This window comes from Heteronotia binoei, chromosome 4 (genome assembly GCF_032191835.1).
Source record: "Heteronotia binoei isolate CCM8104 ecotype False Entrance Well chromosome 4, APGP_CSIRO_Hbin_v1, whole genome shotgun sequence".
In the NCBI taxonomy this organism is placed as follows: domain Eukaryota; kingdom Metazoa; phylum Chordata; class Lepidosauria; order Squamata; family Gekkonidae; genus Heteronotia; species Heteronotia binoei.
In genome coordinates this window covers 179,072,296-179,095,457 of record NC_083226.1, presented here as the reverse complement: position 1 = coordinate 179,095,457, position 23,162 = coordinate 179,072,296, and the positions used below count along the sequence as shown (strand labels likewise).

The 23,162-nt window shown below is 48.9% G+C and overlaps 1 protein-coding gene across 16 annotated transcripts in view; it reads right to left on the bottom strand.

Annotated features, from left to right (window-relative positions):
- Positions 1-23,162, bottom strand: part of CELF4 (CUGBP Elav-like family member 4) — a 1,320,822-nt gene that overhangs the window by 438,169 nt on the left and 859,491 nt on the right. The gene's annotated exons all lie outside the window — the stretch shown is intronic.

Sequence of the window (23,162 nt, the reverse complement as noted above, 5' to 3'; positions counted from 1 at the left end):
TGGATTTCTATCCCGCCCTCCACTCCGAAGAGTCTCAGAGCAGCTCACAATCTCCTTTACCTTCCTCCCAAACAACAGACATCCTGTGAGGTGGGTGGGGCTGAGAGGGCTCTCACAGCAGCTGCCCTTTCAAGGACAACCTCTGCCAGAGCTGTGGCTGACCCAAGGCCATGCTAGCAGGTGCGGGAGAGAGTCAGTTTGATGTAGTGGTTAGGTGTGTGGTCTCTTATCTGGGAGAACCGTGTTTGATTCCCCACTCCTCCACTTGCCGCTGCTGGAATGGCCTTGGGTCAGCCATAGCTCTGTCCTTGAAAGGGCAGCTGCTGTGAGAGCCCTCTCAGCCCCACCCACCTCACAGGGTGTCTGTTGTGGGGGGAGAAGATATAGGAGATTGTAAGCCGCTCTGAGTTTCTGATTCAGGGAGAAGGGCAGGGAATAAATCTGCAATCCTTCTTCTTTTCTCAACCTGGAGGTTCCCAACCCACTGACCCACATTAGGCTGGCAGGGGGAACTTCCCCTGATATCGCTGGTGCAATGACAACATCTTGAAGTGATGTCATCATGCTGGCAATGCCATCTGCCAGCCACGCCACGCAGCGGCCGTGCCTTGCACCGGCCACTCTAGACATTTCCAGGAAAACTCTATGGTTTCCCTGGACGCTCTAGCAATTTTGGAGGGTAAAACTCTATGGTACCTATTGGTATCTATGGTACCACCGGAGGCTGCGGGGGACTTGGTAACCCTATATGTAGCTCTGCTCACTGTACCCCATTCTGTTGTCTGTAGGAGTGTGTATGCACACGAAAGCTTACATTCTGAATAAAACTTTAACCATTTTCCCACACAGCTTACCTCGGAGTGACGTCCCTCTTCAACACGCTGCGTCTGCTCGGATTTCCCACCATCTGCTCTGCAGAAGCAGGAAGAGCCGCGACTTTTGCATCGCTAACGTAAACTGGGTTTTAGCGATTTACATTTGCAACGCAGTAGCCCTGGCACTTCCTGCTTCTGCGGAGCAGATGGTGGGAAATCCGAGCAGACACTGCACGGTGAAGAGGGACGTCACTCCGAGGTAAGCTGTGTGGGAAAATGGTTTATGTTGGTCTTAAAAAGGTGTTACTGGACTCCTATTTTGTTCTACTGCTTCAGACCAACACAGCTGCCCACCTAGATCAATTCCCCACCAATTGCCACATGGGTGTGTTTTGATCCATGGCGCCCCCCAATTTCCTTTGCGGCTTCTGGAACTCTGAAAAGCAGGAGCAAGAAGCTGCGAGGGAAATTGGAGTGGGCCACAGATCAAAATAGGCGTGGAACTCAACATCAAAAAAACTAAGATCATGGCATCCGGCCCCGTCACACCTTGGCGAATGGAAGGGGAAGACATGGAAGTTGTGACTGACTTCATACTTCTGGGATCCAAGATCACTGCAGATGGTGACTGTAGCCATGAAATGAAAATGCTCCTTGGGAGGACAGCTATGGCGAACCTGGGCAGCATAATAAAAAGTAGAGACATCACCCTGCCAACGAAAGTCTGTATAGTCAAAGCAATGGTATTCCCGGTAGTAATGAATACCAGGCTGTGAGAGCTGGACCATAAGGAAGGCTGAGCGCAGAATAGATGCATTTGAGCTGTGGTGCTGGAGTCCCTTGGACTGCAGGAAGATCCAATCAGTCAGTCCTAAGGGAAATCAACCCAGACTGTTCCCTGGAAGGTCAGATACTGAAGATGAAGCTCAAATACTTCGGCCGCCAAATGAGAAGGGGGCACTCACTGGAGAGGACCCTAATGCTGGGAAAGACAGAAGGCAAAAGAAGAAGGGGACGGCAGAAGATGAGATGGCTGGACAGTGTTATTGATGTAACAAACACGAATCTGAGCAGTCTTCAGAGGATGGTAGAAGACTAGAGGGCCTGGTGTAACTTGGGCAGTATAATAGAAAGTAGAGAAATCAACCCAGACTGTTCCCTGGAAGGTCAGATGCTGAAGCTGAAGCTGAAATACTTTGGCCACCAAATGAGAAGGGAACACTCACTGGAGTAGAATCTTGAGAGTCCCTTGGACTGCAAGAAGATCCAATCAGTCAGTCCTAAGGGAAATCAACCCAGACTGTTCCCTGGAAGGTCAGATGCTGAAGCTGAAGCTCCAATACTTTGGCCACCCATAGAGAAGGGAGCACTCCTTGGAGAAGATCCTGATGCTGGGAAAGACAGAAGGCCAAAGAAGAAGGGGACGGCAAAAGATGAGACGTCTGGACAGACGTCTGGACGGCGTTACTGATGTAACAAACACAAATTTGAACAGACTTTGGAGGATGGTGGAAGACAGGAGGGCCTGGCGTGACTTGGTCCAGGGGGCCGCAATGAGTCAGAACTGACTGTGTGACTGAACAACGACGTATCAAAATGCACCCGCGCAGCAACTGTTGGGAAATCGATCGCTTGAGGCAGGGAAAGCAGAAACGTGGAGGTACAGCAACTGCTAGTGAGGAATCAGTTGTAGCCAGTGATCCACCGTGTGAAAAGAGGCATGCTGATAGACCACAAGAGGCAAAGCTGCAAAATTTTGGAGGGCAACAGTCTTTGCCTTGTGTTCCCTTTGTCCAAGTGTCACAATGCTGTGAAGTCACGGCACTGATACAATACTCCTAAGGTGGTAGATGACTTTACTCTACCAGGGCTTTGGTGGGATGAAATTCAATAATGTTTGTAATAAAGTTTGGTATCTGTGGACGGAAGATGCTGTAAGAATAGAAACCCAATTACGCCATCCCAGACAGCTTAATGCACAACATCTGTTGAAGGTAATTTTCTGAGCACAGCATAAAGCCAGGGAGGGTGACTTGGGACAAACTGGAGATGGAGGGGGGGGGGTGGGGAGGAGACTGAGAAAAAGTTGGAAAGGAAATCCATGGGGTGGATCTTTTGCCAAGAGTTGTTCCCTGGCAAGTCTTAAACTAGGAGTGGCCAAACTTGTGGCTCGGGAGCCACATGTGGCTCTTTCACACAAATTGTGTGGCTCTCAAAGCCCCCCCACCCCACCCTGTCAGCCAACTTGGAGAAGGCATTTGTCTCTTTAAATCATTTCCCCAAGCTAAGCCAGTTTCTGGCTTGGAGAATGCACTTAAAGGTAAAGTTGCTTTCTTTCGACCTCTCCCTCATCTATTTTCCTTCCTTCCTTCCTTCCTGCCTCCCTTCCTTCCTCCCTTCCTTCCTTCCTTCCTTCCTTCCTTCCTTCCTTCCTTCCTTCCTTCCTCCCTCCCTCCTCCCTCCTTCCTTCCTTTCTTCCTTCCTTCCTTCCTTCCTCCTCCCTCCTTCCTTCCCTCCTCCCTCCCTCCTTCCTTCCTTCCTTCCTTCCTTCCTTCCTTCCTTCCTTCCTTCCTTCCTTCCTTCCTTCCTTCCTTCCTTCCTTCCTTCCTTCCTTCCTTCCTTCCTTCTCTGTTCACGTCTTGTGGTTCTCAACCATCGGACGTTTATTCAGCATGGCTCTTAGGTTAAGCAACTTTGGCCATTCCTGTCTCAGACTGTTAAGTCTGCAATGGTATGATGCTTACGGTCTCTCATCCAGATGAAGCTACTTGGTGTTTGACTTCTGTCGGGGGACGCAGAGCCACAAACAAACAAATAAGTTTCTACTGGGCTTGTTCTACAAATAAAAAAAAAAAAGCTCTGGGTCTATCAGTGGCTACTAGTCCAGCAGGAACTCATTGGCATATTAGCCCACACCCCCTGACATCACCATTGTCTCACACAGGGCTTTTGTGGTACCATAGAGTTTTCCTCTCAAATTACTAGAGTGTCGGGAAAACCATAGAGTTTCCCTGGAAGCTCCTAGAGTGGCTGGCGACGTTGGGTGGGGATCCCTCCGCCGGTCCATTGTGGGCCTCCGGGTTGGGGATCTCCAAGGCGGAAGAACCCCCACCCCGTCCAGGAGTTTGGCAGCCCTAACCACAGCAACGAGAGCAGATTTCCTCCCCCACCCAACGACGGAGGTGAAAATTCTTGCAATGCCGTTTTGTGCAGAGTGCAAATATTCACGGAACGCAAACTTCTGTTTCCGGTCAGTCCTGTTTGCATTCATTTCAACCCTGGATCTAACTCGATAGAGACCATCAGATATTTTAATATGTCTGTTAGGCAGTTGCTTCTCCCCCACCCCCCCCGCACCCATGTCTTCGCGGTTGACCAGAATACGCAGCTTGGCGAGAAACCCAGAAACATTTCCATCTGCATCAGAGCCCTAAGGGAACTGGCATGTTCTAGCAAGTTGAACGCCTCTTGCAAGCTTCTTCTCTCTTTCCTTCCCCCCCGCTTCCCGACAAATGGGTTTTCCTTCTAAATAAATATATAAAGGCTCTCTCCCATCTATTTTATTTCTTCTTCTTCCCCTTCTGAAAAATTTGCAGGTCAAAGATCCTTTAGCACATCGGCCTGGGTGGGAAAGAAAGCACGAAAAGAAAAATGACAACTAATAACATTTGAGAAAACTGTAGAAACGACCTAAAATAGCTTTTCCATACATAATAATCTTGCAATTTTAAGGTCCAATAACTCATGGCCCTCTGGGGTTACTAGCAAATGCTATATTCTCCCTTGGGAGGCCGAGAAATGTCCTTTTCCAGTGGCATAAACCCCCACTCTTCTTAACCCTTCAAGGACTCAATATATTGGCCTTTAAATCATTTCAGGGCCCCTGACTTAGTCTTTTTGCAATCTCCCTTTTCCAGCTGCTGGGGTTGATGAGGTGGCAGGGGAGCGCAAGGAGAACATCCATGGGCTTTCCAGTCTCTGTTTACAAGACAGATGAAAGAGCCTGGCCCCTCTCAAGAGAAAGAGGGCAACATGGGAATTCTTCTTCACTGCAATGTCTTACATGGGCTCCAGCCAGCTTCACTCATGGTTAATCATGGAATGTTCAGGAGGGTTCTAGCAGTTCGAAGAAGAAGCGTCAGAAATGGAAGCTCATGGGAGGGAAGCAAAAGGAAGGAAGGAAGGAAGGAAGGAAGGAAGGAAGGAAGGAAGGAAGGAAGGAAGGAAGGAAGGAAGGAAGGAAGGAAGGAGAAGAAGAAGATGATATTGGATTTATATCCCGCCCTTTACTCTGAAACTTAGAGTCTTAAAGTGGTCACAATCTCCTTTACCTTCCTCACCCCCGCAACAAACACCCTGTGAGGTGGGTGGGGCTGAGAGAGCTCTTACAGCAGCTGCCCTTTCAAGGACAACTACGGCTGACCCAAGGCTGTTCCAGCAGCTGCAAGTGGAGGAGCGGGGAATCAAATCCGGTTCTCCCAGATAAGAGTCTACGCACTTAACCGCTACTCCAAAAGAAGAAGAATCATCATCTCAGAGCGGCTCACAGTCTTCTTTAACTTCCTCCTCCACAACAGACACCCTGTGAGGTGGGTAGGGATGAGAGAGCTCTCCCAGAAGCTGCCCTTTCGAGGACAGCTCTGCAAGAGCTATGGCTGACCCAAGGCTGTTCCAGAAGCTGCAAATGTAGGAGTGGGGAACTCAGACTCGGTACTCCCAGATAAGGGTCCATGCACTTAACCAACACACCAAACCGGCTCTGAACAGAGAATATCTCCCCAGAGAAGGAAGATCCAATCTGCTGTAGCAGAACAATCATGGCCAGTCTTTCTTCAGTCTGAACTTCTTAACGATAAATAGACTGGACTACCACTTCATAGGGCTTTCCCCTACAGTTGTCAGCTCTCTGTAGGGCAGTTATAAGACATTTGGAGGGGAAAGATCTCAGTAGAGTATGTAGGGTTGCCATCTCCAGGTGATAGGCAACAGAGAAAAAGTCACATGGATAGGAGACAAGAAATAAGCGACAGTTCCGTGTAGAATACACCTCTTGTCGGTCTCTGAACTTCAGAAAAATCCACTCAAAATATTGGTTCGATATTTCAATTTTTTTTTACTTTACAAATAGGTCCAGGTTTGCACAATGTAGGCAAAAGATACTTCGACACACTTCTTGTATCAGCCTACAGGCAGAACCGGTCTAAATTCTCCTGTTTTGCAACTGCTTTATCCAAGCCACATTTTACCAATACTTTGCTTATATTTCTCACACTTCCAGGTCATTCTCATTAGGTTTTGGAGAAGGTTGAAGAAAACGTAATGAGAATGACACAGAAGTGTGAGAAATACAAAATTCTCTGCTTTTATCAAAGATTTCAGGTTTTCACGGCTGGTAACATCATTAGGGTTTGTAGAATCTTTCGGGATCAAGTGCCATGGTCTACTGGAGAAAGTTTTCCTTCCAGACGTTTCGTTCTCAGCTGCGGAGAACATCCTCAGTGGCGTTGCAGCCGGAGCAGGCGCTCTGACCTTCTTGGCTGCTGTGCATTGAGTGGGGCCAGGGCTGCTGGAGAGCTGCTATTTCTAGGCTGGAGGGGGTGTGGTGAGAGGGCAATTGGTTTGCGGATGTGCCCATTGTTTGGTGGGGCTTCCTGGAAGGGTAGTGATAAGGAAACTGGCTGTTGAATGTGACCATTGTTCCGTGTTAATTGCTGGGAGGGTTGGAAGGGGTTTGAAGATAAGGAAGATGGTTGCTTTTGTTCATTCTTTATTTACATTACTATCCTGCCCTATCCTGCTCCAGAGCTAGTTTGGTGTAGTGGTTAAGTGTGCAGACTCTTATCTTGGAGAACCGGGTTTGATTCCCCACTCCTCCACTCGCAGCTGTTGGAATGGCCTTGGGTTAGCCATAGATCTCGCAGGAGTTGTCCTTGAAAGGGCAGCTGCTGGGAGAGCTCTCTCAGCCCCACCTACCTCACAGGGTGTCTGTTGAGGGGGAGGAAGGTAAAGGAGATTGTGAGCCGCTCTGAGATTCAGAGTCAAGGGCAGGGTAAAAATCCAATTTCTTCTTCTTTTACTGCCAGTTTGGTGTAGTGGTTAAATGCGCGGACTCTTATCTGGGTGAACCAGGTTTGATTCCCCACGCCTCCACTTGCAACTGCTGGAATGGCCTTGGGCGAGCATAGCTCTTGTAGGAGTTGTCCTTGAAAGGGCAGCTTCCGGGAGAGCTCTCTCAGCCCCACCTACCTCACAGGGTGTCTGTTGTGTGTGCGGAAGGTAAAGGAGATTGTGACCACTCTAAGACTCTGAGATTCAGAGGATAGGGCGGGATATAAATCCAATATCATCAATCTCATAATGACCTCTGGTTGTTATGATACGATGAGTCTACCTTTTTAAAGCATCGAATGCAACACGTAAGAGAGCCTCAAGACTCCAGAAGTGTTCAGCCTCTCCATTCTCCCTTTCGCCTTCTGCATTTGCCAGAGGTGATGCATTTTAATTCCCGGGCTCCTCTTTTAAAGGCGTTGCATACCTCCCTTGCAAATTAAAAATAAAATCTATCATTTTCAAGACTGGGGGGGGGCATAAAATGGCTGCGTGCGGCCTGACAGCTTCCGATGGGTTTGGTGATTTGTGGAAATTAATCCACTCCGGTTCACCTTTTAAATAATTTCCCACAAATCCTGGGGTATGGTGGGGGCAGGAGGAGAGGGAGAAGCAGATGTGGGGGGCGGGGCGGGGAGGAAGTGAAGGCAAGTCAGACAATTCAGAGGAGAGGAGGACTCTCTCTCGCGCCTCTCTTCTATGGCCTGGAGCTCTCCGGGTCTGCTTTGAGTCAAACGGGTGTTCAATTATAGATCCGGCCAACTGCACAAAGGTATCGGATCCAGCGGCCCCCGCATCACCCGCTAATTGCGTTAATGCTTCGGAGATTAGAGGGGCACTGAATCAATGAGATGGCGGGGGGGGGGCTCATAATCTCTCGAATTATCCGGAGGTTGGTCAATAGCGGCTTTCAATCGGGTGGAGGAAGCTGCAAGGAAGTGGATGCTCAGAGATTGGGGAAGGAGTCCCTTTTTGGACGCCTTGGCGCAGTTGAAGAGGAGGAAGAAGTTTTTTGTACTTTGTTTTTCTCCTACCCAAGGAGTCCCAAAGTGGCTTACAAATGCCTTCCGTTCATCTCCTCACAACAGAAGAAAAATAATGACTTGAATGTATTTATTTATTATTGCACTGAAACAGCACCTAAATGTTACTTTAACCTAATATTTTTATATGTTGTTTTTTTATCATGAATTGTGAGCCGCCCTGATCCTGCTTCGGTGGGGAAGGCGGGATATAAATCAACAAAGAAGAAGAAACTGAATTTATATCCCACCTTCCACCCCAAATCTCAGAGTCTCAGAACTGCTCATAATCTCCTTTATCTTCCTCACCCACAACAGACACCCTGTGAGGTGGGTGGGGCTAAAAGAGCTCTCACAGCAGCTGCCTTTTCAAGGGCAACCTCTGGGAGAGCAATGGCTGACCCAAGGCCATTCCAGCAGGTGCAAGTGGTGGAGTGGGGAATCAAACCTGGTTCTCCCAGATAAGAGTCCGCACACTTCACCACTACACCGGTAAGGCAGTTTGGTGTAGTGGTGAAGTGTGCGGACTCTTATTTGGGAGAACCGGGTTTGAAGTTGTCCTTGAAAGGGCAGCTGCTGTGAGAGCCCTCTCCAGCCCCACCCACCTCACAGGGTGTCTGTTGTGGGGGAGGAAGGGAAAGGAGATTATGAGCCGCTCTGAGACTCTTCGGAGAGCAAAGCGGGATATAAATCCAATATCTTCATCTACCTCATAGGGTGTCTGTTGTGGGGGGAGAAGATATAGGAGATTGTGAGCCGCTCTGAGACTCTTCACAATGGAGGGCGGGATATAAATCCAATATCTTCATTTACCTCACAGGGTGTCTGTTGTGAAGGGAGGAAGGTAAAGGAGATTTTGAGCTGCTCTGAGACTCTTCGGAGTGGAGGGCGGGATATAAATCCAATATCTTCATCTACTTCGTAGGGTGTCTGTTTTGGGGGGGGGGGAGGTAAAGGAGATTGTGAGCCGCTCTGAGACTCTTCAGAATGGAGGGCGGGATATAAATTCAATATCTTCATCTACCTCACAGGGTGTCTGTTGTGAAGGGAGGAAGGTAAAGGAGATTTTGAGCTGCTCTGAGACTCTTCGGAGTGGAGGGTGGGATATAAATCCAATATCTTCATCTACTTCATAGGGTGTCTGGTTTTTTTTGGGGGGGGGGGAGGTAAAGGAGATTGTGAGCAGCTCTGAGACTCTTCGGAGTGGAGGGTGGGATATAAATCCAATATCTTCTTCTACCTCACAGGGTGTCTGTTGTAGGGGAGGAAGGTAAAGGAGATTGTGAGCCGCTCTGAGACTCTTCGGAGTGAAGGGTGGGATATAAATCCAATATCTTCTTCTTCTTCTACACCAAACTGGCTCTCAGGAATGGAAAGAATGAGAGAGGTAAGCCAGGCCCAGGATAGTGTCTCCGCACCCCACCCCAGAGCTTTGCTCCAGTGCCAATGAAACAGTAGGAAGCGAACGTTGCCCCAGGTGTCAAGTGGCAGTCACGGCTCTTTGTTGGAATGAAGAGTGTCTGACTCGTTCCACTTCTGTGTGTTTCTTCTGGCCAGCCCCCCTCAGCTCCCCTTCCACCGCGCTTTGGAGGCCTTCCATCCCGGTTCAATTCCATCTCTTTTACTGCACATTGGAGAGACGGATTCCTCCATTTAAGCAGGATGTGTTCGCCTTAATGTCATCCGGGATAGACCAATCCGTCTCCACTAGCTAAAGAGTCGCGGTGCCTGGAGAACTTACGGCCTCCATAAAACCCAGCAAGGGAGGCCTCCGTGTATTTGTTTCTGGCTCTCCCATCCCTTGTAAACTCCGGCGCTCAGGAGCGTGTCCCCCCCCCCCCTCCCGAGGAGACAGCTGAGAAACTTCTTCAACTGTTGTTCTTGGGATGGAATAACGAGATCTGATTAAAAAGAAGCTACTGCACAAATCCTTTGCTTGTAGTCGACAATGCACGGGCCATTACTTTGCCTAATTATGCGGGCACGGCACGTCAGATGTTACGAGACGCTGACATTGAGAGCCAGTGGAGCTGAACGGGGGACGGCGGCAGGACCGAATGGCCCGACATTAGCAACAATGATTTGACAGAAACTTGTTTATGGTTTTATTTGATGATGCAAATGGATCAGCTAACTCCCCCCCACCACACACACTTTTTTAAGGCCTGAAGCAGGTCATGCTCGACTATGCACAAATCCTGAAGTTCAGATAACTCTATGATCTGGATGGCCCAGATCTAGTCGGATCTCAGCTAAGCAAAGTCAGCTTCTGGTTAGTCCTTGGTTGGGAGACCACCAAGGAAGACAACTTCAAGAGGGGATTGGATAAACATATGGAGCAGAGGTCCATCAGTGGCGATTAACCACAGCGTATTGTTGGAACTCTCTGTCTGGGGCAAGTGATGCTCTGTATTCTTGGTGCTTGGGAGGGAACAGTGGTAGGGCTTCTAGTGTCCTGGTCCCACTGATGGACCTCTTGATGGCACCTGGGTTTTTTTGGCCGCTGTGTGACTCACAGTGTTGGACTGGATGGGCCACTGGCCTGATCCTACATGGCTTCTCTTATGTTATTATGTGACACAGAGTGTTGGACTGGATGGGCCACTGGCCCGATCCAACAGGGCTTCTCTTATGTTCTTATGTGACACAGAGTGTTGGACTGGATGGGCCCCTGGCCTGATCCAACAGGGCTTCTCTTATGTTCTTATGTGACACAGAGTGTTGGACTGGAGAGGCCACTGGCCTGATCCAACAGGGCTTCTCTTATGTTCTTATGTGACACAGAGTGTTGGACTGGATGGGCCACTGGCCTGATCCAACAGGGCTTCTCTTATGTGACACAGAGTGCTGGACTGGATGGGCCACTGGCCTGATCCAACATGGCTTCTCTTATGTTCTTATGAAGTCCAGGGTTGAACATATGGACATATGAAGCTGCCTTATACTGAATCAGACCCTCGGTCCATCAAAGTCAGTATTGTCTACTCAGACTGGCAGTGGCTCTCCAGGGTCTCAAGCTGAGGTTTTTCACATCTATTTGCCTGGACCCTTTTTTGGAGATGCCAGGGATTGAACTTGGGACCTTCTGCTTACCAAGCAGATGCTCTACCCCTGAGCCACCATCCCTCCCCATTGTTGTGATGAAGCGGCCTCAAACCACCACTGTTCGCCTCTTGCCTTGAAAACTCTATGGAGTCTGGATGGTCAAAAAGAAATATTTCTTCACACAGTGAGTCATCAAAATGTAGAATTGGCCACCTGCAGGTGATGGCCACAGGCATAGACAGCTCGAAAAAAAGAGATTAGACAGACTCACGGAGGACAGGTTCGGAAAGAGTACATTGCATATGTTTCCTAGGGTTTATACAGTTGGGAGAATGTATATCATGTACCTTTCAGCATGCCATTTATATAGTTATACCCTATTTGTCCTAGTGATATGCTTTTTTTTGCTTTCTGCACCTTGGTGACTCACGGGGCCATTTTCCATCTCTGATTCTGAGATTTTGGAACAGCAGCTGCCAGACTGAATACACAATACTGACCTTGAGGGACCAAAGATGTGAACCAGTGTAAGGCACTTTCATGTGCATTTGGGGGAGAGGCTGCGGTTCAGCAGAAGAGCCTCCGCAGGAATCAACGGAAGAAGAAGACAAAGAAGAAGACATTGGATTTATACCTCGCTCTCCGTTCTAAATCTCAGAGCGGCTCACAATCTCCTTTATCTTCCTCCCCCACAACAGACACACTGTGAGGGAGGTGGGGCTGAAAGTCCAACTTGAAAGTCCACTGGCACGTAAATTGGCAACAAGGTCAAATTTTTCAAAGGTACCGGAGTTCATTTGATCCAGAGAAATGCAATACTGTGACACGCTTCCGGTAGTAGGCGTGTTTCGACGGCGATTCTTCGTCTGACAAAATTTTTTTTTTCCTGGGACCACAGCTCAATTCATTCTATAGGCATGTCAGTTTTTCAGGACAAATATTTTCTTTAGGCGGCCATGCGCCGTGGTCGGATAATTATTACACCTGGTGGAATCAGCTCCCTATGCAGATCCGGGCCCTACCTGGCTTGCTGGTAAAACGGAGCTGTTCCGCTAGGTCTTTGGATGAGGCAACGGGCATCTAGTTATCGATCAGTTGGCCTCCCCCACTACTGCTCTGCTGCTCTACTACAGGGCTCTTCGTAAAGGGCCTACTATAAGCTTCAGGAGGAGTGGCTCCATCAGAGGGGTGTGGCCTAATATGGAAAGGAGCAGGGGTGGAATTCTAGCAGGAGCTCCATTTGCATGTACTGTACTGTGATGCCGTATTGCGGTACTATTTTGTGCTGTACCACCTTGCTGTCATGTCCTCTTGCTGGATCATCTCGCTGCACTTTGATGAATAAGAACATAAGAGAAGCCGTGTTGGATCACTCTGTGTCACACAGTGGCCAAAATATATATACACTGTGGCTAATAGCCACTGATGGACCTCTGCTCCATCTTTTTATCCAACCCCCTCTTGAAGCTGTCTGTGCTTGTAGCCGCCACCACCTCCTGTGGCAGTGAATTCCACGTGTGAATCACCCTTTGGGTGAAGAAGGACTTCCTTCTATCCGTTTTAACCTGGCTGCTCAGCAATTTCATCGCATGCCCACGAGTTCTTGTATTGTGAGAAAGGGAGAAAAGGACTTCTTTCTCTACTTTCTCCAACCCCATGCATCATCTTGTAAACCTCTATGTTGTAACTGGTTTTATTATGATTTTATTGTGATTTTATTTCTATTTGCTGTACTCCGCTCTGAGCCCCCAATGGGGGAATGGGTGGAATATAAATAAACTAATAATAATAATAATAATAATACCCCTGGAACCATAAGAACATAAGAGAAGCCATGTTAGATCAGGCCAGTGGCCCCTCCAGTCCAACACTCTGTGTCACATAAGAACATAAGAGAAGCCCTGTTGGATCAGGCCAGTGGCCCCTCCAGTCCAACACTCTGTGTCACATAAGAACATAAGAGAAGCCATGTTAGATCAGGCCAATGGCCCATCCAGTCCAACATTCTGTGTCACACAGCGGCCAAATATATATATATATATATACACACACACACACACACACTGTGGCTAATAGCCACTAATGGACCTCTGTTCCATATTTTTATCTAACCTCCTCTTGAAGGTGGCCATGCTTGTGGCCGCCACCACCTCCTGTGGCAGTGAATTCCACATGTTAATCACCCTTTGGGTGAAGAAGTACTTCCTTTCATCCGTTTTAACCTGTCTGCTCAGCAATTTCATTGAATGCCCACGAGTTCTTGTATTGCGAGAAAGGGAGAAAAGTACTTCTTTCTCTACTTTCTCCATCCCATGCATTATCTTGTAAACCTCTATCATGTCACCCCGCAGTCGACGTTTCTCCAAGCTAAAGAGCCCTAAGCGTTTCAACCTTTCTTCATAGGGAAGGTGTTCCAGCCCTTTAATCATTCTAGTTGCCCTTTTCTGAACTTTCTCCAATGCTATCATATCCCTTTTGAGGTGCGGCGACCAGAACTGCACACAGTGCTCCATAAACTACACCCCGAGTTACTAGTCAGTTACTCAAAAATGGCACTATCGGTTCTCAGTTCGGCTGACGCGGCTTCTCCAAGATCAACGTTTCCATCTGGGCATAAACCTTGGGTCTAGGGCCCAAGGGCACGCCTGTTCTTTGCTGGGTGGGTCATTGGCAGGTAGCCCGCCGCAAGAGTAAACAGCCTCCGTCCCTCCTGGCCCTGAGGTCAAGGGCTTGCAAAAGCACACTTCACGGTCGACAACGACATCTCCTTCAAAGTGCGTCTGAGTCTCTCCCGGCTGTCAGCCGTACACGGCGCGGGGAAGGACGCAAACTTTGAGTCATCTCTGACTTGAGATGCTATCGTCCGCCGGCCGTCATCCTTCCAAATATAGACGGTGGTGGTGGGGATTCACTGACAGCCTCCGAGTCTTATCTGCGCGGCTGACCTTTACCGCATTCTCCGTAGAAACCCGGCACATCGATTGAGGCCCCGGCATGCAGGTTTACTATGCACCCGCCGTCGCTCCCCCCCCCCCCCCCGCACCCTCTTTAAGGTTTGCACTTTCCCTTTATTATTATCTTTAATTTTCTTCTCCCAACTCCTGAGTGGGTATTAGAAAGTCAATACAAAACCGATTTTGGCCTTTTATTCTAAAATAACAGCGCTAAGCTTGTTTATTTACAGTGAGACGAGGCGGCATTTGCAACAGCCTTGTCAATATTTCAATGACAGGGTGCTAACTTTAAAAGAAACGCACACGCTCAAATGCTCTCTCAGTGGTTTCGCACGTGCCTGCATTAGTTGGGAGAGCTGAAGGAACTTTCGTTCACTTTCGGTGGGCGAACCCTTCCGGGCTTGACTCCCAATAGGTCACATTTTTGTGCGTTGTGGGGTTGTAAGGGCCCAAGATTGCCAATTCTAGATAGGGGAATACATGGTGATTTGGGGTAGTGAAACCTGTCGGGGGGTGGGATTTGGGGAAGGACCTTAAGTTTACTCTAATGCCATAGAGGCCACCAGTGGTGGAATTCTAGCAGGAGCTCCTTTGCATGTTAGGCCACACACCCCTGATGTAGCCAATTCTCCAAGAGCTTACAGGGCTCTTCGTACAGGGCCTACTGTAAGCTTCAGGAGGAGTGGCTCCATCAGAGGGGTGTGGCCTAATATGGAAAGGAGCAGGGGTGGAATTCTAGCAGGAGCTCCATCTGCATGTTAGGCCACACCCCCATGATATAGCCAATTCTCCAAGAGCTTACAGGGCTCTTCGTAAAGGGCCTACTATAAGCTTCAGAAGGAGTGGCTCCATCAGAGGGGTGTGGCCTAATATGGAAAGGAGCAGGGGTGGAATTCTAGCAGGAGCTCCATTTGCATTTTAGGCCACACACCCCTGATGTAGCCAATCCTCCGAGAGCTTACAAGGTTCTTTTTTGTAAGCTCCTGGAGAATTGGCTACATCATGGGGGTGTGGCCTAATATGCAAAGGAGCTCCTGCTAGAATTCCAACCCTGGAAGCCGCCCTCCAAAGCAGCAATTTTCTCCAGGGTGAATTGTTTCCTGGAGAGATCGGATGTGATTCTGAGAGAACTTCAGGCCTCACCTGGAGGCTGGCAACCCATTAAGGGACAAAGGGATGACTCAGCAGGTGGGTGGGGAAGATGTTGCTGAGCGCTCTGGAACTTGGGTTGGATCATTCTGACCTGTATGGCCCAGGCAAGCTCAATCTCATCATAACCGGGAAGCTAAGCAGGACCAACCATGGTTAACATTTGGCTGAGAGATTGCCAAGGAAGACCAGAATTGCTATCTGGAATCCTAGAGTTGGAAGGGACCTCCAGGGTCATCTAATCCAACCCCCTGCACAATGCAGGAAATCCACAAACACCTGCCCCTAAATTCGCAGGATCTTCATTGCTGTCAGGTGGCCATCCAGCCTCTGCTTAAAAACCTCCAAGGAAGGAGAGCCCACCACCTCCTGAGGAAGCCTGTTCCACCGAGGAACTGCTCTTAACAGTCATAGAATCCTAGAGTTGGAAGGGACCTCCAGCGCCATCTAGTCCAACCCCCTGCACAATGCAGGAAACTCACAAATACCTCTCCCTAAATCCACAGGATCTTCATTGCTGTCAGATGGCCATCTAGCCTCTGTTTCAAAACCTCCAAGGAAGGAGAGCCCACCACCTCCCAAGGAGGAAGCCTGTGGAAACTTAGAATCATAGAGTTGGAAGAGACCTCTAGGGTCATCTAGTCCACCCCCCCCTGCACAATGCAGGAAACTCACAAACACCTCCCCCTAAATTCACAGGATCTTCATTACAGTCAGATGGACATCTAGCCTCTGTTTAAAAACCTCCAAGGAAGGAGAGCCCACCACCTCCAGAGGAAGCCTGTTCCACTGAGGAACTGCTCTAATGGTCAGGATGTTTTTCCTAATGTTGAGCCTGAAACTCTTGATTTAATTTCAACCCGTTGGTTCTGGTTCTACCTTCTGGGGCCACAGAAAACAATACCGCACCATCCTCTAGATGACAGCCCTTCAAGTACTTAAAGATGGTGATCATATCACCTCTCAGTTGCCTCCAGGCTGAACAGGCCCAGATCCTTCAACCTTTCTTCAAAGGACTTGGTCTCCAGACCCCTCACCATCTTCGTTGCCCTCCTCTGGACCCGTTCCAGGTTGTCTATATCCTTCTTAAAATGTGGTGCCCAAAACCGAACACAATACTTCAGGTGAGGTCTTACCAGAGCCGAGTAAAGTCATAGCATCACTTCCCATGATCTGGACACTATACCTGTTGATGCAGCCCAAAATTGCATTTGCCTTTTTAGCCTCCGCATCACACTGTTGACTCATGTTCAGCATATGATCCACTAAGACCCCTAAATCCTTTTCGCACACACTACTGCTAGAAGCAGGTCATGGCAAGCTACCTCTATTCGTCTCTTGCCTTGAAAACCCTATAAGTTTAGCATTAGTCAGCTGCAATTTATGGTACTTCCCACCAGCAGTGAGTTCGATGGCCCAGGTTAGCCTGATCTTGTCTGAGCAGAAGCTAAGCAAGGTCACCCCTGGTTAGTGCTTGGATGGGAGGCCACCAAGGAAGTTCAGGGTTGCTGCATAGAGGCACGCAATGGCAAACTGGTGCTGGAGGTCTTTTGCCCAGACCTGGATGGACCAAGCTAGGCTGCTCTTGTCAGATCTCAGAAGCTAAGCAAGGTCAGCCCTGGTTAGAACTTGGATGGGAGACCTGGTTAGAACTTGGATGGGAGACCTGGTTAGAACTTGGATGGGAGGCCGCCAAGGAAGTTCAGGGTTGCTGCATAGAGGCACGCAATGGCAAACTGGTGCTGAAGGTCTTTTGCCCAGACCTGCATGGACCAAGCTAGCCTGATCTTGTCAGATCTCAGAAGCTAAGCAGGGTCCGCCCTGGTTAGAACTTGGATGGGAGACCTGGTTAGAACTTGGATGGGAGGCCGCCAAGGAAGTTCAGGGTTGCTGCATAGAGGCACACAATGGCAAACTGGTGCTGAAGGTCTTTTGCCCAGATCTGGATGGACCAAGCTAGCCTGATCTTGTCAGATCTCAGAAGCTAAGCAGGATCAGCCCTGGTTAGACCTTGGAAGGGAGACCACCAACGAAGTCCAGGGTCGCTATACAGAAGCAGGCAATGGCAAACCATCTATGATCCTCTGACCCGACCTGGATGGCAAAGGCTAGCTTGTTCTCATCAGATCTCAGAAGCTAAGCAGGGTCAGCCCTGGTTAGAACTTGGATGGGAGACCACCAAGGAAGGTCAGGGTTGCTACAGAGAGGCACACAATGGCAAACAGGGCCTAAGGTCTTTTGCCCAGACCTGGATGGACCAAGCTAGCCTGATCTTGTCAGATCTCAGAAGCTAAGCAGGGTTTGCCTTGGTTAGTACTTGGATGGGAGACCACCAAGGAAGTCCAGAGTTGCCGGCAGAAGCAATCAATGGCAAACCCTCTCTGTATGTCTCTTCCCTTGAAAACCCTTTGGGGGGGGGGGGTCACCATTCATCAACGGCTACTTGATGCTGTATAAAGAAGGTGAACAGGTTCAGTCTTTGGCAGTGTTCCCTCTAAGCTGAGTTAGTGTGAGCTAGCTCACCGTTTTTTAGCCTCCAGCTCACCCATTTCGGCCTTCGCTCAGGAAAAATGGCCCCAGAGCAAACTAATTAACGCAGTAGCTCACAACTTTAATGCCAGTAGCTCACAAAGTAGAATTTTTGCTCACAAGACTCCACAGCTTAGAGGGAGTATTGGTCTTCAGTATCTCCAGATTGCATAAACATTCATTGGGATCAGGTGTCAAGAAAGGCGTCTACTCAAGATCCTAGAGACCCTCTGCCATTTGTGTGTGTGTGTGTGCGCGCGCACGCATGTAAAGTGCCATCAAGTCACAGCTTACATGATTTCATGGTATGGGATTAAGCTGGTAGTTTGCCATTGCCGTCCTCTGCAGAGTCTTCCTTGGTGATCTCCCACCAGGGTTCTGTCTGCGCCAGCGGTGTCAAACATATGGCCTGTGGGCTAGATCAAGCCCCCTGAGGGCTTCTATCAGGTCCGCAAGCAACTCACAGCCAGTTTGGTGTAGTGGTTAAGTGTGCGGACTCTTATCTGGGAGAACCGGGTTTGATTCCCCACTCCTCCACTTGCACCTGCTGGCATGGCCTTGGGTCAGCCATAGCTCTGGCAGAGGTTGTCCTTGAAAGGGCAGCTGAGGTGAGAGACCTCTCAGCCCCACCCACCTCACAGGGTGTTTGTTTTGGGGGAGGAAGGTAAAGGAGATTGTGAGCCGCTCTGAGACTCTTTGGAGTGGAGGGCGGGTTATAAATCCAATATCTTCTTCTTCTTCCTCTCTTGCTTCTTTCTACATCACAGCTTGCTTTGCCAGGCTTGCTCAGTTAAGCTGCAGAGCAAAGCCTCTGTTTTCTCCATTGGTTGACCAGCGCATGAAACAACTTATGTACAAAAGCGCTCAATGCCCAGCCATTTCATGTTTTCTTCTGAGTCTTAGGCTCAAAGCCATTGACCACCAGATATCTGCAATTAATGTCAGTGCATTAAAAGTAGGTTTGCAACTTACAGACACACGCCTGAACAGCATACTCAGGATTCCTACAGCGCAGACATCGTCTCCAGATTTTGATGCAATAGCTCAGAGCAAGAAGTGTCAGTTATCAGAAACTGTTAAATAAAGCTGCCCTGAGCCCGCTTGCAGGATAGGGTGGGATATAAATCCAAAAATTAGATTTAATTAAAATATTGCAAGAGTGCTATAATGTTGTAGGCATGGTTTCGTTAAAGTTTTTTTTTTTTTAAATCTAATTGTGCTTGTCTGTGTCTTTTATAATATCTATACCTCACTGCCTGGTATGACATTTTATGACACCCCTGGCCCGAGAAGGTCTCCTTTATCGGAGATCCAGCCTTCAGAACAAATGAGTCCGACACACCCCCTCCAAGCTTTGTTAGTGTGAGCTAGCTCAGGATTTTTTAGCCTCCGGCTCACGCATTTTTGTCTTAGCTCAGAAAGGAAGGCCCCAGAGCCAACTAATTTACGCAGCAGCCAAATCGCTCGCTCACAACTTTAATGCCAGTAGCTCACAAATGTTTGCCCACAGGACTCCACCGCTTAGAGAAGGGGTGTCGAACTCATTTGTTATGAGGGCCCGATATGAGGGCATGTTATGAGGGCCCGATATGAGGGCATGTTATGAGGGCCCGATATGAGGGCATGTTATGAGGGCCCGATATGAGGGCACGCAACGGTCACTTCGAGGTTAGACTACTGCAATGCCCTCTACGTGGGGCTGCCCTTGTACCGAACACGGAGACTCCAGGTAGTCCAGAACGCGGCGGCCAGGCTGTTGGAGGGACTACCACGGTGGGAGCCTGCACGGCCTGGGCTGCGCAATCTACATTGGCTGCCGGTTGTCTACCGTGTTCGCTATAAGGTGCTGGTTATTACCTTTAAAGCCCTATATGGTCGAGGACCTGCCTACCTAAAGGACCGCCTCTCCCCATATGTACCCCGGAGAGCACTGAGGTCTGGTTCCCAGAATTTATTAACAATCCCTGGGCCAAGAGAAGCTAGGTTGAAGGCCACTAGGGAGCAGGCCTTCTCGGTGATAGCCCCCCGTTGGTGGAACGACCTTCCAGAGATGGTGCGAGCCCTGCGGGACCTGAACCAATTCCGCAGGGCTTGCAAAACATTTCTTTTTCAGTTGGCATTTGAGACAGAACCTGATTAACTAACGAACAGGCGCTTAGCCATCTTATGTACATCAGGATTACATCATTTTAGCACCTATTTTTATATGTTTTATCTATTTTAATTAATTTATTTGTAATTGATATTTAAACTGTTATGTTTTATGTGAATCATGGGACTCCCATGTCTGTTAGCCGCCCTGAGCCCGCCTGGCGGGGAGGGCGGGATATAAAATAAAATATTATTATTATTATTATTATTATAAATGAGACCATGTTGGCCTGGGGCCATGCGGGTCATAATATGTCATGCCAGGTAGCAGAGATGTAAACTTTATAAAGGACACAGACAAACACACAGTGTTTAGTCACACAGTCGAGTCCAACACTTTGCGACCCCATGGACAAAGACACGCCAGGCAATCCTGTCTTTTGAAGTCTGCTCAAATTCATATTTGTTACATCAGTAATGCCGTCCAGCCGTCTCATCTTTTGCCGTCCCCTTCTTCTTTTGCCTTCTGTCTTTCCCAGCATCAGGGGCTTCTCCAGGGAGTGCTCCCTTCTCATTAGGTGGCCAAAGGATTTGAGCTTCAGCTTCAGCATCTGACCTTCCAGGGAACAGTCGGGGTTGATTTCCATTAGGACTGACTGATTGGATCTTCTTGCAGTCCAAGGGGCTCTCAAGATTCTTCTCCAGTGATTGCTCCCTTCTCATTTGGTGGCCAAAGTATTGGAGCTTCAGCTTCAGCATCTGACATTCCAGGGAAAAGTCTTGGTTGATTTTCCTTAGGACTGGCTGACTGGATCGTCTTACAATCCAAGGGACTCTCAAGAGTCTTCTCCAGTGAGTGTTCCCTTCTCATTGGGTGGCCAAAGTATTTGAGCTTCAGTTTCAGCATCTGACCTTCCAGGGAACAGTCTGGGTTGATTTCCCTTAGGACTGACTGATTGGATCTTCTTGCAGTCCAAGGGACTCTCAAGATTCTTCTCCAGCACCACAGCTCGAAAGCATCTATTCTTCTGCGCTCGGCCTTCCTTATGGTCCAGCTCTTGCAGCCATACATTACTACTGGGAATACCATTGCTTTGACTATACGGACTTTTGTTGGCAGGGAGATGTCTCTACTTTTTATTATACTGTCCAGGTTCACCATAGCTGTCCTCCCAAGGAGCAAAGATCTTTTAATTTCATGGCTAAAGTCATGAAACTTAAAACATGTTTAAAGCATTAGTACTCATTGGTCTTAAAGGTGCTTTCTTTGTATCTCTCCCATGGGATCCAGGGAACTGGCAAAGGAAGCGCTGGCTCTTTCCTTCCTTCCCCAGGGGACCAGGAGGGGGAGGAGCCTCAGCCAATAGAAGGATGAGAGGCTTGGTTCAGTAACTCTGTTGTGCGATTGAAATAACCTGGAAAGCAAGCTATCCCTCCCCCCTTCCTCCTTCAGGGAGGAGCCTCAGCCAATGGAGAAAATAGAAGCTTTGCTCTGTAGCTCCTGCGCGATTGAGTAAGCCTGGCAAAGCAAGCCGTGGCACAGAAAGAAGCAAGAGAGAGGGGAGAAGGAAGTGGACAACAGCCCAACAGCTCAGGGGCCTGATAGGAGCCCTCTGGGGGCCTGATTTGGCCCCCGGGCTGCATGTTTGACACCCCTGACTTAGGGAGAGCATTGTCTGCATCCAACTACTGACCTTATCAATGTTGAACTTAAGGAACCAATTGTATGATCTGGTACATGGAAGCTATACACAGTGCTGTGAAGTGGCACAAAAAGAAGTGCTCAGAGCATGCGCGATGTACTCTGCATTCACCATGAAACGGCCACAGTCGGTGGCCACATCTTGGGGACGAAGCCAGAGGCTCCGAGATAATCTCTGAAAGACGGCAAGGCCTTTTAAAGAAATTAGCCATGGATCAAGACAGTTGGAGAGTGCCAGCAACAACTTATTTGAAGTTTTGGTTCTCGCGACCCCCCTTCTATTTTTAGTTACTCATCAAACTACGGAACGGGGAAGGGGGGGGGGTGGAAGGGTAGGAAGCCCACCTTGCTGCGAAATGGAGTGGAAGGGAAAGGTGGCCGGTGTCACTCGGTGGGATTCTGTTCTGCAAAATGCAATCTCCCTCAATTTCCAAAACCAATTTTCTCCCATCATTTTATAAAAGTCGAGGTCATCCGGCGAAATGTGCCATTGCGGTGGCTTTTCATAAAGGCAGGTGCCCTTCCACAGAGAGGAGGGAGGGTTCATTAAATCATACAGTTGATCGGATTGCTGAAGACACGGTTGGCTGGCTGCCAAAGCCCAAGGAATCCGTGGGGAACGGGGTGAGGGGAACCATTAGAATAAAATGCCGTTCTGTGCCTCGCTGAGACAGGGCAGCGGAGTCACCTTTGGGGAGGAGGGTAACATGAATCCCAGATGAGGCCGGGATGGAGAAGAAGAGAAAGCAGTGCTCTCCAAAGGCTAAGCCGGACTTTCCTGCAGGTTACGTTCGAGCAGAGCTATCAGCGGTTGCTTAAGGTGACGAGATGACACATGAAGATAGTTTCGGAGGGCAATCGTGTTGGTCAGCAGTAGAACCGGTGGCGTTGAATCCAGTAGCACCGTAGAGACCAACAAGAATTTGGGGGTAGAAGAATTCAAGCTAGTTTGGTGTAGTGGTTAAGTGTGCAGACTCTTATCTGGGAGAACTGGATTTAATTCCCCAGTTCTCCACTTGCAGCTGATGGAATGGCCTTGGGTCAGCCAAAGCTCTGGCAGAGGTTGTCCTTGAAAGGGCAGCTGCTGTGAGAGCCCTCTCAGCCCCCCCCCCCCACTTCACAGAGTGTCTGTTGTGGGGGGAGAAGATATAGGAGATTGTAAGCCACTCTGAGTCTCTGTCCTTGAAAGGGCAGCTGCTGTGAGAGCCCTCTCAGCCCCACCCACATCACAGGGTGTCTGTTGTAGGGGGAGAAGATATAGGAGATTGTAAGCTGCTCTGAGTCTCTGATTCAGAGAGAAGGGTGGGGTATACTTCTGCAGACTTCTTCTTCTTCAAGAGTCAAAGCTGGTTTCGTCACGGATCTGACGTAGGGAGGTTTTGACTCTCAAAACTTATGCTTCCAAAATCTTGTTGGGCTTTAAGGTGTTACGGGACTCATATCGAGCTGTAGATACCACATGGTACCCATCCACAGTGGAATCACACAAGGCCTTTAACCCCATCAGCAAGGCCATGGTTACCCTCTAGACACAGGACGAAGGTGAAGGCTGTGATTGTTCACCTTTTGCTATGCTGGGAATTGTAAAAAGTAATTTCAATGGAGTGGAAATTTATCCCACAAAATGCTGAATATCCGTAACTCGCCCACAGGTGTACACTGTTTGGAGCCAAGTAGGGGTGAGAATGAACCAGAGAAATGTGATTTGGTTCCGTTCAAGGTTCATGGCATGCCCGGTTTGCAAACC